Here is a 6422-nt window from a genome sequence, read left to right on the forward strand (position 1 = left end):
CAGGAGACTTGCTTGAGCCCAGGAGTTGGAGGTTGCTGTGAGCTGTGATGCCACAGCACTCTACCCAGGGGGACAGCTTGAGGCTCTGTCTCAAAAAAAACGAAACCTGAACAAGAGTGCAGGGGCTTGAAAATAGCTGCAGGGATTTAGATTAGATATAAGGAAGAACTTCTAGATAGAAGTGAGAGATAGAGGCTAGAGTAGATTGTATCAGGTTAAAGGAGCTGTGATACCTATTGTTGTAACCCAGCCCTCTTTCCCCTGCCCACTTCTGTTCCCCAGCCCTCACCTGTTCCCCCCACCACCACCCTCACCTCTTCCCATCCCCCCGCCCTCTCCAGCCCTCCCTTCTCCCCCCAGAGTCAACTCCAGGAACAAGGCAAGTCCCTCCTCCCCCCCACGGTGGCGAAGAACACATTCCCAGGCCCCCTTCTTCCTCCTAGGGTTGCCAAGAACAAGCTTCAGGTACAAGGAAAAAAAGTCCCAAGTTTCACAAAACCTCCAAGTTCTCAGTAGACAAACAATGGTGGAAAACTCACTGAGACTTGATTAATTACTGTTGTATAACCATAACCATTGTGATATGAAATGTGTCCATTGTCAACTGAAACTGTATTAATTATTGTTCCATTGCTGTATCCACGACTACCTGAGTTGTAACCCCCCTTAACCAGCCACATTTCACTTCTGTAATATGCTTACACAAAGCCTATAAAAGGTAACTCACACTCTCACCGGGTGCTGACTGTCTCTCCGAGCAGCAGCCCCTGCAGCAGGTAAAATAAATTACCAATTAATTAACCTAAGTGGGGGTCCGAGTCTATTTTTCCAGGTCCCCTAAGTTATTTCACTATTTAGACAAGGGCAATAGCAATAGCTATAATGGAGCGATGTTTGTAATTTAAATTTATTTTAGTTGACACATTAATACAGTAAAAAGAGGGTGGCGCCTATGGCTCAAAAGAGTAGGGCACCGGCCCCATATGCCGGAGGTGGCGGGTTCAAACCCAGCCCCGGCCTAAAAACCGCCAAAAAAAAAAAAAAAAAAAAAGTACAAAGAAACAGGTGAAATTAGTTTTTATCATGTATTTTTAAAATTTACTTTTGTTTTTATTTTTGTAGAAATAGGGTCTTGCTCTGTCACCCAGGCTGGAGAGCTGTGGCACAATTGTGGTTCCCTGTAACCCCGAACTCTTAACCTCGAGTGATCCTTCCCACCTCAGCCTGACGAATCTCTGGGATTACAGACATGAGCCATGGTGCCCAATTCTGTCTGCTGCACCCTGCTCTATATTTTTATAATGTATTTACTTAACCTGATAGATTCAAAATATTATCAACCCAATAATATTGGTAGATCCAATATAGTATCAACATGCCTGGGGGTTGTGGCTCATGCCTATAATCCTAGCACTTTGGGAGGCGGAGGCAGATAGATTACTTGAGCTCAGGAGTTTGAGACCAGCCTGAGCAAGAGGGAGACCCCACCTCTACTAAAAATAGAAAAACTAGCCAGGCATTGTGGGGAGTACTTGTAGTCCCAGCTATTCAGGGGCTAAGGCAAGATGATTGCTTACGCCCATCAGTTTGAGGCTGCTATGAGCAATGACACCATAGCACTCTACCCTGAGTGACACAGACTTTCTTTTTTTTTTTTGCAGTTTTTGGCTGGGGCCGGGTTTGAACCCGCCACCTCCAGTACATGGGGACAGTGCCCTACTCCTTTGAGCCACAGGCACTGCCCAGACACAGACTTTCTTAAAAAAAAAAAAAAAATGTATCGGCTGGGTGCAGTGGCTCATGCCTGTAATCAGAGCACTTTGGGAGGTCGAGGTGAGTGGATCACCAGAGCTCAGGTGTTCAAAACCAGCCTGAGTAAGATTGAGACCTTGTCTCTAAAAATAGTTGGGCACGGTGAGTGAGCACCTGTAGTCCCAGTTACTTAGGAGGCTGAGCCAAGAATTGCTTCAGCCCAAGAGTTTGAGGCTGCCGTGAGCTGTGACACTATGGCACTCTACCAAGCACGACATAGTGAGACTCTGTCTCAAAAAAAAAAAAAAAGATAAATAAATAAAATAAAATGTGATCAATCTGAAAATAGTAAGTTGTTTCACAATGTTTTCCATCTTGTTTTCAAAATCCACATACTTATTGCACACCCCAATTCAGACTAGCTGCATCTCAAGTGCTCAGTAACCAAATGTGGCTAGTGGCTACTTTATCTGAAGCACAAATCTAGAATCACTAATAATTGTCAGATATCCCATGGCAAACACAAAGTATAATGTGGCTTTATCTAAAGGCAGAACATTTTTTAGATGGCCTTCAAACAAGGCCTGCAATACTGCAAGGCCAAGGAAACTTTAACTTTTGAGCTGTTCTTGGCCTTCATCATCGCTAGAATCCCAGACCCATAGCCCTCTGGTGAGTCTCAGAATGCACTCAACAGTATTCCATGTTCTCTGCAGAGGAAATCCTCTGTTCTGTAAAGGAAATCCAAACTCTTGCAGGTCTGTCAGATTCAGTAGTAAGGGTGCTCCAGCAAGGAGAGGGAGGAAAAGTGTTACACGTGTAGACAAGTTACCTCTGTTCTTTCCATAGCAAGAGACAATGCTTTGACCTAGCCAATCTTTTTTTTTTTTTTTTTTTGAGACAGAGCCTCAAGCTGTCACCCTGGGTAGAGTGCTGTGGCTTCACTGCTCACAGGAACCTCCAACTCCTGGGCTCAAGCGATTCTCCTGCCTTAGCCTTCCAAGTAGCTGGGACCACAGGCGCCTGCCACAATGCCTGGCTATTTTTTGGTTGCAGCCATTATTATTGTTTGGCAGGCCCGGGCTGGATTCGAACCCGCCACCTTGGGTGTATGTGGCTGGCACCTTAGCCACTTGAGCCACAGGTGCTGAGCCAACCTAGCCAATCTTGCTGGCATGAGTGACCAGACACAGGAGCCAGCCCAGACAGAGCAGATGGAGAAGAGCCAATCTATCTGCACGTCTAGGGTGGGACGTGCAGACCTAAGTGCTGGCCCAGTCTAACCTATCTCATTTGCACTCTTCCCTCTGTCTGGGAGTGTGCCTCACCCTCTCCATAATGATTTCTGTTAATGTCATCTCTAAAAGACCCACTACCCTGGCCCACCTCCATCATTCCTTCTATTTTAATTTTTGTTTGGAGACAGGGTCTCACTATATTGCCCAGGCTAGAGTGCAATGGCATCATGATAGATCACAGCAACCTCAAACTCCTGGACTCAAGTGATCCTCCTGCCTCAGCCTCTCGAGTAGCTGGGACCACAGGGGTGCCATTGTGCCTGGCTTTCTTTTTTTTTTCCTTTTTTGAGACAGAGCCTCAAGCCGTGGCACTGGGTAGAGTACTGTGGCATCACTGCTTACAGCAACCTCCAACTCCTGGGCTCAAGCAATTCTCCTACCTCCGCCTCCCAAGTAGCTGGGACTAAACAGGTGCCCACCACAATGCCCAACTATTTTTGGTTGCATGGTTTTTTGGTGGGCCTGGGCTAGATTCAAACCTGCCAGCTCAGGTGTATGTGGCTGATGCTTTAGCTGCTTGAGCCACAGGCACTGAGCCAAATTTTTCTATTTTTTTAGACATGGGTTCTTGCTCTTACTCATGTTAGTCTTGAACTCCTGACCTCAAGTGATCCTCCTGCTTCAGCTTCCCAAGTGCTGAGACTGTAGGTGTGAACCACCACACACAGTCCTACTTTATTTTTCTTCAGGACTTACTACCACCTGACATTATTAATTTAGTTTATTGTCTGCCTTCCCCACTAGAATGTGAACTCTAGGGTGGTTCCTGTGGCTCAAGGAGTAGGGCACTGGCCCCATATACCAGAGGTGGGGGGTTCATACCCAGCCCTGGCCAAAAACTGCAACAAATAAAAAAAATAAAAAAAATTAAAAAAGAATGTGAACTCTATGAGGGCAGGGACATCATCTGGCTCACCACTGCACACCCGGGGCCTAACTCAGTATCTAGCACATTGTATGTACTCAATTTCCACCCCTCCACCCCCGCCCAGGCTGGAGAACATTGGCACAACCATAGCTGACTATAATTTCAAAATACTGAGCTCAGGCAATGCTCCCCCCTTGGCCTCCTGTGTAGCTGGGACTATAGGCGTGTGCCACCATGCCTGGCTCAATAAATAATGTTTGTTTGTTTGTTTGTTTTTTGAGACAGAGCCTCAAGCTGTCCCCCTGGGTAGAGTGCTGTGGCATCACAGCAACCTCCAACTCCTGGGCTCAAGCGAGTCTCCTGCCTCAGCATCCCAAGTAGCTGGGACCACAGGTGCCCACCACAACATCCAGCTATTTTTTGGTTGCAGCTATCATTGTCATTTGGCAGGCCCAGGCTGGATTCGAACCCGCCACCCTGGGTGTACGTGGCTGGCGCCTTAGCCACTTGAGGCACAGGTGTGGAGCCAATGTTTTTTTGAATGAATGAAAACTCCATTCATAGGAGAACCAATGATGAGTAAGTTAATCTTCCTGAATAGTGTTCCTAGAAGTTTCTTCCTCCCATGTCTTATCACTGGAAATCTGTCTGGTGTATTCTTTTTTTTTTTTTTTTTGAGACAGAGCCTCAAGCTATCCCCCTGGGTAGAGTGCCATGGCATCACAGCTCACAGCAACCTCCAACTCCTGGGCTTAAGCGAGTCTCCTGCCTCAGCCTCCCAAGTAGCTGGGACCACAGGCGCCTGCCACAACACCAGGCTATTTTTTGGTTTCAGCCATCATTGTTGTTTGGCGGGTCCGGGCTGGATTCAAACCCGCCACCTTAGGTGTATGTGGCTGGCGCCTTAGCCACTTGAGCCACAGGCGCCGAGCCAGTCTGGTGTATTCTTTGTTGGGTTTTTCAACTCTATAAATGTTAGGTTAAAAAAATGATGAAGGGAAGAAACTCAGGTAAGTTATGGCAAAGGCACACACAGCCCCACTGAGGATACAAACTGTTCTCAGAACAGTCCTGGTATTCGCCACCATCATTTCAAGGGATAGATTCAACGCCTAAGAAAGAAGATCTCAGAGATCTGTATTGCCAGAACATTCCCATTCTCCCTGCAATTTCGGGAAAGTACAGAGACCATGCTTTGTACTATGTATTTGCAAAGGAAGAAATGAAGGAACACACAAATAAGGCAAAAGTGATTCGCCTTACCTAAGTGTCATCCCAAGATGAGTAATGAGACAGTGTTAGTTTGGGTCATGGAACAAAGGGGCACCAACTCTACTCCTATCCCACAGTCAAGTTCCAGAGAATTGCATTTCCTGAGCACCTGTGGTTCCCAGGCAGGCAACAAAGGCCTTATCCTAAAAAAGGGAAGCTAATGTTCCCAACTTTGCCTCATGTAAGCCCTAAACTCCAAAGTCTCCATTTTATGCCACAGGCATATTTATTCTTCCCTGGTGTGCAACATGTGGACCTGAGCTCACCTAAGGGTCCTGAGACAGCTTGTCTCCCCAAGCCAACTTTGCAAAGTGCCTAGAGCTGTCTTACTCTAGTTAATTGATAACTCAGCATTACTTCTCCCAAGGATAAATTAATAAAGGACTCTTAAAGACGTTGGAGAATGTTGAAACTTGAGAAATTGATTGCTAAGATAAAGTTGGAAGACATACTTTTCAGCACTGGGGCCTGCCTAGCATCACACTGTGTGTGTCATTCCCTGACGGATGTGTCAGTGCATACAGGTAATCCTGTCAAAACACCTACAGGAACCCAGCACATGTCAGCAGAGGCTTTTTAACCTCTATCCCAGGTAAATATATGGGTGTCAGGAGATAGGAGGGAGGTGGAAAATTCCACAAAACCTAAGTCCAAATGAAGCCTGGATCTGGGTGGGACATATCTTTTTTTTTGGGGGGGGGGGGACACATACATTGATAAATGGAATGAGTTTGGTTTGATTTCTTTCTTTTTTTGCAGCTTTTGGCCGGGGCTGGGTTTGAACCCGCCACCTCTGGCATATGGGACTGGCGCCCTACTCACCCTTTTGAGCCACAGGCACCCCTCTGGTTTAATTTCTATGTTTATCATTTCTATCAGTATTCTCCTTTTTGGGATACTGGAAATTGAACAAAACTTGGGAGACAGAAAGTAAGAATTTGATTTCTGGTTCTGCCATACAATAACGGAATCTTGGGGAAGTATCCTAAGACTTAATGGAATGGTTTCCTGGGGCTGCCATTACAAAGTATGTACCATGGCTCGGCACCTGTGGCTCAAGTGGCTAAGGTGCTAGCCACATACACCTAAGGTGGTGGGTTCGAATCCAGCCCGGGCCTGCCAAACAACGATGGCTGAGACCAAAACACAGCCAGGCGTTGTGGTGGGTGCCTGTAGTCCCAGCTACTTGGAAGGCTGAGGCAGGAGATTCGCTTGAGCCCAGGAGTTGGAGG

This window comes from Otolemur garnettii, unplaced genomic scaffold (assembly GCF_000181295.1).
Source record: "Otolemur garnettii isolate 467f Iridium unplaced genomic scaffold, OtoGar3 scaffold00104, whole genome shotgun sequence".
NCBI classification, from domain to species: domain Eukaryota; kingdom Metazoa; phylum Chordata; class Mammalia; order Primates; family Galagidae; genus Otolemur; species Otolemur garnettii.